The sequence below is a fragment of the Phyllobates terribilis genome, unplaced genomic scaffold, assembly GCF_046119375.1.
Source record: "Phyllobates terribilis strain yellow unplaced genomic scaffold, ASM4611937v1 Scaffold_3__8_contigs__length_932513732, whole genome shotgun sequence".
NCBI lineage: Eukaryota > Metazoa > Chordata > Amphibia > Anura > Dendrobatidae > Phyllobates > Phyllobates terribilis.
Window position 1 is genome coordinate 60,730,954 of NW_027362763.1, and position 9,491 is coordinate 60,740,444.

At 43.9% G+C, this 9,491-nt stretch overlaps 1 long non-coding RNA gene across 1 annotated transcript; it reads right to left on the minus strand.

Annotated features, from left to right (window-relative positions):
• Nucleotides 1–377: 377 nt before the first annotated feature.
• On the minus strand, nucleotides 378–9,056 carry LOC141257930 (uncharacterized). Its single transcript, XR_012318132.1, has 3 exons — nucleotides 8,979–9,056; nucleotides 1,190–1,291; nucleotides 378–459 (listed from the first exon to the last, which is right to left on the minus strand). It is a non-coding gene; the product is annotated as an uncharacterized lncRNA (long non-coding RNA).
• Between the last annotated feature and the right edge of the window lie 435 nt (nucleotides 9,057–9,491).

Genomic DNA, 9,491 nt, shown 5'->3' on the forward strand with positions numbered 1-9,491 from the left:
GCGCAGACTTGGTTTGTGTCTTTATGGCGAACTAAGTGGACGGCCCTGGAGAGGAGAAAAAAACATGATTTACTATAAATTCTTATTAACAATCTATCTATAGATCTCATCAAATGATCTCCTGTATTAATGATTAATGTGGGACCATCACTAGAAAACCATGTCTATAAATACATAAAATAACACTCCACAAATGATCACCAATGGGGGGTCCTCATCCACGTCACATCCTAACTGACCTGAATAGTGACAGATAGATGTGGACCATGATGTGAACTCATAATTTGTCCATGGGAACATAACATGAGAAGGACGCAGAGACATCGTCATAAGGAGCCCTGGGAAATATATATAATACCAAAGTAAAGCTCACCCAAAGGCTCCACTGCTGATCAGTTTGATCGGTTTATAGTCGCTCTTACAAGGATTTCTCCCCAGGTTCAATGATCCGATCGCGGCCTAAAAAGGAATAAGAAATGACATTAAGACATAGAAACTGCAGGGGAATAAAAGCTGAAGATGCAGTAACGTCTCTCTTGTATATTATGTCCATGATGATTACACTGCAGCAGATGTAGGGGACGTGATACAAGCCGGACCCTGCACAGACACTATTATATTATAGGAGATATCCCCCTTATACAAAGACACAGGCGGAAATACAAACTCCGCACCACTGAGTACAGACTGTCCTCACAGATGATGAAGCCACAGGGACAGGTGGCCATAAAATACCCTGTGTCTGCCTGGAGTGGACATGGAGGCCTCCACCATCATAAATCTGACCTTCTGCTAAATGGCTGGTAATCTGGAGAAGATCAGACAACAAGGACATGAGATGTAGACCTGTGTCTGCCTGGAGAGGACAGGGAGGCCTCCACCATCATGAAACTGACCTTCTGCTATATGATTGGTAATCTGGAGAAGTTGAGACAAGGACATGAGATGTAGACCTGTGTCTGCCTGGAGCGGACATGGAGGCCTCCACCATCATAAATCTGAGCTTCTGCTATATGGCTGGTGATCTGGAGAAGATCAGAGAACAATGACATGAGATGGAAACCTGTGTCTGCCTAGAGAGGACAGGGAGGCCTCCACCATCATGAACCTGAGCTTCTGCTATATGGCTGGTGATCTGGAGAAGATCAGACAACAAGGACATGAGATGTAGAAGATGATAGATCCTTACCAGGCGCTCCACTGAGTAGGCCGGATACTCCAGTACAAGCAGGACATTTTGGGCCAGTTGTTTAATAAAGGCCAATTCTCCACTTTGGGATTTTTCTTCAGCCTATAGAGATGAAAACAAAGAAGAAAGGAAAATCATGAGAGAAAAAGCAAAACGGAGGAGGCCATTTATATCACCATGTTACTTATGCTATCTACACTACAAGTACTACATGACAACTGACGAGGGATCCGGTCGCTTGTAAACCTTTAAATCCCCACGTCCTCCCTCCATACCCAATGTATGTATATAAGACACATGGCTGCTTGTGACCTGTGTAAAATGGCCACAGCAGACTCCAACTCAAAACGCGGGGTGACTGCAACAATGATAGCCCTACAATTATATACAGTAGATATCTAATAGGCTTTAAACCAGAAGTAAAACAACACCTAATTAAGAGTTAGACCCTAGCCGCACCACACCGACACCACACCGACACAAGGGTTAAGGCATTAATATCCCACATTAATACCACTATCCTCACAGGACCGAAGTCCACTAATTAATTATATTGAGATGTAACCAAAGTCACTATTCCCCCAACAGTAACCTCCGTCCAAAGGACATCACATTTATCAAGACTCTGACCCAAACCTATCCCCCACCGCTGTGACCGTCCCAAAACCTCTACTTATCAAGTGCCAGCCTTCAAACTTTCCTCCCATCTCTTTATAAGGGCTGGTTGGATGCTGGAACGTGAAACTCCTACCTTCTTCCTTTTATTGTCCCCCTGTAACCCAGCTCCTCAACTCCTTCCCGCAAATGTACGGGTTATTAACATCCTGGAAGGGTCCTCACATGTGGAGGGGGCTCAGGAGCTGAGCTCCCCAAACATGCGTATATGAAATAGCCAGCATCTGTCCCTAAAAACCGTGGACAACGCAGAATTCTTCTGGTAACCATTTAAATAAAGCTGTCAGTCTGTGACAGTATCATTTCAATTGTGCATGCACCGATGCCTGAGCACTCTTGCTTTCATCGGCCCTCCACAAGGCGATCACAGGGGTCTAATGCATTTCTAGGACAACCAGGGGTCTGCTGAAGACCTCCGTTGCTGAAACCACGGTCCTCCTTGTGAAGCTTAGCTATAGGCTGAGCTCCAGAGGAGATCAAGATTTTCACTATATAGCGCAATACTGTAGTATTGCAATATATAGTATGAGCGATTTGCAGGATTAAGTCCCCTAAGGGAACGAAAAAAAAAAATTTAAAATAAAGAAGAAAAGATTTAAAAAAATGTTAAAAATATAAAAGTTCAAATCACTCCTCTTTTCACCATTTAAAATAAAGAAAGGAAAAAATTAATGATCATATTTGATATTGATGCGGTTGTTAAAGTCTGATCTTTTAAGATAGGGAATTAATTAATACGATCAATAAACACCGAAAAGAGGAAAAAAAATTGGATTTGTGTTTTTTTTTTGTCTTCTCATTTCACTTAAAAACATTAATAATAAACAACCAAAACACCCATAGAATCTATGATTCTATGACACTCTATGTACACAAAGTTCACTGCAAAACTCAAATCTTCACTCATCCCAATCGACAGAAAACTAAAATGTTATGGGTCCCTGAATATAGCGACACAAAGAACCATTGCATCTCACTTGGAATTTTTTTCCCTTGTTTCAGTACAATGTATGGTAAATAGAATGGAGCCACTGAAAGCTACAACTTGTCCTGCAAAAGAATCAAGCCCTCACATGTCTATGTCAATGGAAAAATAACTAATTTATGGCTCTTGAAAGAAAGTGAGGAAAAAATGAAGGCATAACAACTGAAAACTCTGTGGTCCATAATTGGTTAACCAATCCAATTCCCCCCTACCTCCACAACCCTCCCAATAACCCTGTAGATATCACCCTCTCCCTTGTCATGTAGCCTGTATGCCCTATTACTGCTCCCCGGCTATTCTTATCTGGGTATTTGGTACAGGTTAAACTTATATTCCATTATTATTTTCCATTATTACTATATGATTTCTGCAGATTGTCCGCTATTTACCTGTTGTACTAATGTCCATATGTTCTTCTGTAAATGCTCAAGATATTCTGAGCTTATATGACCTCGTTTGTATTTGGTCAGGCAATCTCTCACAAGCTCCATTACCAGCCGGTAAGTGAAGCTGAGGACGCCATCGGGTAGTGGTAGCACAAAGTCAGGGTCATAGGTGGTAAGAATCCCCTGGAGTAGTGCTAACACCTGAAGTCTGTCTGGAGGAATTCCAGACATTTCCAGTAAATCCAAGCGCAGTCTGTATATGACTAGCTATATGGCTTATCACACCGACAACAATGACACCGGAAAGTCAAAGTGACAACTAGAGTGTAATCACTTGTAGAAGTAGTGATGGTTAATTGTGATGTCATAATGGAATCTTGTGTTCTACTCTTAAAGGGGCAGCTTACCTTATAAGGAAGTTGCCTAGCATCCCTTAAGGAGGCAACAATATAGGCTGAGCATCGGTACCATATGCAGACATGGATGATAGAGCTATGGACGCTTTACTCTTCTGAGCAGTTAGAGTATTATTATGTTTTTACATAAATTATTTGTATCTGTTCCACACAATAAAAATTACAGTGTTTTGTATCAATAAGAAAGTCATATTCCGGGGCTAAAAGACAATGTATATCTTTGTACCGTGTTAGGGGCTAAAAGAAGTATCTTTACTGAGGGAACAGGGCCGGACTAGGGGCTGCGCCCAGCTCTGGCATAGGACGCACACAGGCCCATGTTACTCTCCCACACCCACTTTCAACGATGAGGGTCTCTATTACAAATATGACCCTGCCTACCATTGGAGAAAATCTAAATTTACTACTCCCCGTGATACCAATTTATTAGGATGATCATTTAGGTCTCTTTATCACATTAATAGTTCCCCTCTGGGTCTCCTTATAATAATATTAGTGCCCCTCTGGGTCTCCTTATAATAATAATAGTGCCCCTCTGGGTCTCCTTATAATAATAATAGTGCCCCTCTGGGTCTCTTTATAATAATAATAGTGCCACTCTGGGTCTCCCTATAATAATAATAGTGCCCCTCTGGGTCTCCTTATAATAATAATAGTGCCCCTCTGGGTCTCCTTATAATAATAATAGTGCCCCTCTGGTTCTCCCTATAATAATAATAGTGCCCCTCTGGGACTCCTTATAATAATAATAGTGCCCCTCTGGGACTCCTTATAATAATAATAGTGCCCCTCTGGGTCTCCTTATAATAATAATAGTGCTCCTCTGGGTCTCCTTAGAATAATAATAGTGCTCCTCTGGGTCTCCTTATAATAATAATAGTGCCCCTCTGGGTCTCCTTATAATAATAATAGTGCCCCTCTGGGTCTCCTTATAATAATAATAGTGCCCCTCTGGGTCTCCTTATAATAATAATAGTGCTGCTCTGGGTCTCCTTATAATAATAATAGTGCCCCTCTGGGACTCCTTATAATAATAATAGTGCCCCTCTGGGTCTCCTTATAATAATAATAGTGCCCCTCTGGGTCTCCTTATAATAATAATAGTGCTCCTCTGGGTCTCCTTATAATAATAATAGTGCCCCTCTGGGTCTCCTTATAATAATAATAGTGCCCCTCTTCGTCTCCTTATAAGATTAAAGGGAATCTGTCAGAAGGATCAGCTCTCCCTCCCAAGCCGTCTATATGGGCATACGTTATACACGTGGTCCCTTTACCAGCGAGGTTGGTCGACTGGGATAAGAAAATCATTCAACGAGAGACTAGATGGATTTTATTATCGAATGGCCTATTGTTATAGTGTGATCACTATTCAGTATGGCCCTATTACATAGACTATCACCATACAGTGTGTAGGCCAATTGTGGCTGCGCTCTTCTATACGGCATAGTCGGCCATTTGGACGGACTTCTTTTCTTTATCTATACTTTTAATCTTGGCTGCACTGAATATTGATTCAGGGTTAAATGATTCTCCTTTGTGTGTGCATCGATTATATCTGGTACATTTACACTATATTAATACATCCTCTATATTTATAATATATCTATACACCTATATTCCCTGTTGTCTTGTTGCCTAGCCATTATGGGAACCAATCTGGACCTATGATGTGATAAATACTTGATGAGATCCATAAAACAGCGCCCCCTATTGGAGCCCACTGTGCGTTTCAAGCATGGACCTTCTGGTATCTGTATGGGGAGGAAACCTCTCGCTGGAGCGCAGCGTGCCTCCCAATGCGCACTGACACCCCCTCCGGTCTCATCGCTGGAACACATTTTTATGTAAAGTGTCATTGAATGCAGCAGCCGGGTCTAAGCTCCTAATAAACACAACCCTCCGCCTGCCCCGCTGTGTTATTACAGGCTCTATTCCCCTTCAAGCCTAAGCATCAGAATGCCTGCTCCTCCTCTTACCTCCCCCTTTCACCTGCTGTTATAGTACAGCCTGTCTGGGCTCTGTATTAAAGCCTCTTATTAACCCTCTCCCCCTATGTATCTACTAGTAGACCCCATATTAATATAAGCCCCTTGCATACCATGAGCTGCAATATTATTATTGTAAGAAACCCCATGTGCACTATTATTATCAGGCATAGATGGGGGCATTATTATTCAGTATCGGCACACAGGGGGCATTATTACTATCTAAGGCAAGGGTGGGCAATTAATTTTCCAAAGAGATCACATGAGAGACCATGACTGTTGCGGAGAACGAACCAATAGACAGATATGAATTCTGCTCAATATTCATATCAACATATTAATTACATTTATTATAATATATTAATATTATCACTAGAGATGAGCGGTGTTCGACTCGAACTGTTTGCCTATCTCAAATTCGAGCTGTTTTGGGCGGTGTTCGAGCCGTTCGGCGAACACGAACAATTTGAAAAAAATCCGGCTGTTCGAGGTTATGTTCCATAACTGTTCATGCACCAAAATCATAACTGGATTTTTTCTCAGTAATGCTGAAAATTAATGTTAATACGCAGTTTGAGTGTACAGCGGGGCGGGGGGAGGGGCAGGGGATGGATCTCTGCAGAAATAATGAAGATCTCCATTTTTTTTTCTCTTTCCCCCATTTACAGTGGGGAGGTGCAATCTGTCAGCCTATCAGCAGCGCACACACGGAGCGAACTGCTTTTTTCACACAAGCAAAGGCATGTGTCATTGGCAGTGTATGTCACATGTCCTTGCCCTATAAGACCCAGCCATTTTCCACGTAGCCACCATTTTCTCACTGCTGCAGCTGCGTGTTAGATGGCACCGCTGTTGCTGTGTGCGCTATACTTTGAGTGTTCATTTCAAGCCAATTTTCGCACAAATCTACAGATAGCTTGGGAGTAGGGGATAGTTGTGATTGCAGTCCTTTTGAGGACTAGGTTACAGCATTTCCTAGGACTTTTTGCTAGGTAGGTCTGTGCCAGTGCTGTGCAAGTTTTTTTCACAGCATTTAGCTAAATCTAGCTAAGCAAATCCTTTTTGGGCTCTTGCAGTGTGTGTTAGTCAGTGGAGTAGCCTATCTGTGTTGCAAGCTATACCACCTGTGTATAGAATACAAATTTTTTTACTGCACCTAGCCAAGTAAAACCTTTTGGGCATAGCATCATTCTATTAGTCCATCTATACTAACCTCCACCAGGTTGCAAATTAAAAATAATTTTTATCTGCATCTAGCTCTGAAAAAAAATGTGGTCTTGTAGCAGTGTGTGGGACTTGTTCTATTAGTCCATCTATACTAACCTCCACCAGTTTGCAAATTAAAAATAATTTTTAGCTGTATCTAGCTCTGAAAAAAAAATTGGGCTTGTAGCAGTGTGTGGGACTTGTTCTATTAGTCCATCTATACTAACCTCCACCAGGTTGCAAATTAAAAATAATTTTTATCTGCATCTAGCTCTGAAAAAAAATTTGAGCTTGTAGCAGTGTGTGGCACTTGTTCTATTAGTCCATCTATTCTAACCTCCACCAGGTTGCAAATTAAAAATAATTTTTATCTACATCTAGCTCTGAAAAAAAATTTGGGCTTGTAGCAGTGTATGGGACTTGTTCTATTAGTCCATCTATACTAACCTCCACCACCTGTGTATGTAATAAAATTGTTTTACTGCATCTAACCCAGCCAATACTTTTGGGCTAATACAACAGTTTGGCCACTCAGCTCTGCTCGGTTCCCATCCATTGTTTTTTGTGCAAACAACTCCAGAGTTGTCAATTAGTTAACCACCAAAATGAGTGGAAAAAGGCCTGCTGATGGTGGAAAGGGGAATAGGTGTGTTGGGAAGGGAAAAAAAGGTTGTGTCCGTGGGGTAGGTGTTAAAGCAACAGTAACATCTGCAGAAGAAAGACCATCTTCCAGCCAAACTAAAATGTCTACTTCTTTTAGTGGACAATGTGATAAGATCCCTTTCTTACGGCCACGCCAATCGCTACAAATTCCAGATGAGGCACAAAAACAGTTGCTTCAACGGATATCAAGTGCTCCTTCAAGTGGGCTCTCCTCCACCTCAACCATAATGTAGACCCTCGTTCCCAAACTGTATCTCCTGTTGGTGGAGAGAATGAGGAAGGCGATGATGAGACTCAAATACCTGATTGGAACGACAACTTGAGATTTTTGTCAGGGCAGGAAGAGGTTGACTCTGAGGACGACTGGTGTGATAACACACAGGGTGATGATGACGAGGTTGGAGATCCCACTTACTGTCAACCCACAGTCAGCCAGTCGATGAGGTCAGCAGAGGAGGTGGAGGAGGATACTAGTGACGACGAGGTCAGGTTGCGCCTTCCTGGACAGAGACGTAGTACTGGAAGCACGTCAACAACTGCATCCTCAAACACAACTCTGCCTCTGACCACAAGTCGTAGTGGCTCTTCAGGTCGCATGGGTGCTAAGCCTTGCATAGCTTGGGCATTTTTTCAGATCGATAAGAATGACCCAACTCGTGTTATCTGTAACATTTGTCCGAAAAAGCTAAGTAGAGGCCAAAAAATACATAGTTTGAGTACTTCATACATGAACCGGCACATGGATATGAAGCATAAGTTGCAGTGGGAAGCTCACTGTGCTACAATGCGGCCTAGCCGGCTGGGCCAACCACCATCAGCCACATCTTGTGCACCCTCAGCCTCTTCATCCTCTGTGACTGGGGGGAGAGCAGTCACACCTGTTTTGGGACGCAGACCGGCCACCTCTTTACCCGCAACAGCCAGTGTGATTGTCAGGTCATCATTTTATTTGGAGGTGGAAACACCAGCTGGTGTTGAGCGCTCTCCGACATTGATAGCACCACCTTTGGATCAAGGCAACCTAACATGTCCGCCTGCATCTTCCTCACAGACCGGCAGTTTGCCGGGGACACCCTTCTCAACCCCGTCTAAGCACAACAGCCAGCCCTCGGTCCCTCAGATGTGGATGTGGCACCCAGGGGAATGGGGATAACTCGGTACCCGGGCCTTTGGCCTGGCCTTTAGGGATGTCGCGGTGGTCGGCTCCCGGGCCCGTACCCTGGGGTCTCTCCTTAAAAGGGGTTGATATTTGTAAAGTTTATAAAAGAAAGAGTTCGTGACGCCACCTGTGGTTTCTGGTGAGGATCACCAGCGCTGCGCAGTCTACTGAGGCTGATGATAAGGCAGCTTGATGGTATAGCTCTCCACAGTTAGAGCTGGGCCTCAGGGCAGTATAGGAACGGGGATGCAGGATATAGAGACTACTCTGGGCCAGAGCGAGAACAAGGACGGACACGATAGTCACTTCAGTACCTTTTACTGGTGGAATTTCAGGCACTCCCCGGAGCACTGTAGGGTGAAGGGTGTATGTCCAGATCCTCCCCAATGAGCAGGTTTTGGGCCTCCTGGTTCTGGCTTCTGCATAATAAGTTTCTGACCTGCCTGGAGCTAGGCCTAACTTTGTCTCTGTCCTGCACTGGCTGACCTTGTGGTAGGGCCTTCTCTTGGAGTGCACGCTCCCGACCTACGGGGCCTATGTGTCTCCTGGCTCTGGTACGTATCAGCACTTTAGCGATCCTGGGACCTGTAGTTCTCCAGGGATTCCGGTTTATCTTGCTGGGTCGTGGAGTTCCCGGCAAGCTTCGGACCCGGTGTCCGGTAAATTCTTCTTCTCGGGGTGAGCCAGCTAAGCTCCTCTGCTCCCCTATGAACTAACTCTCTACTCCTTTGCCTTCGGCCTACTCGAGCCCTCGATAGGCTACTCACACAAACGGCAGCGTGCCGCGGTTCACCGATCTTATGGCGCCGGCACACCTACAGCTCACC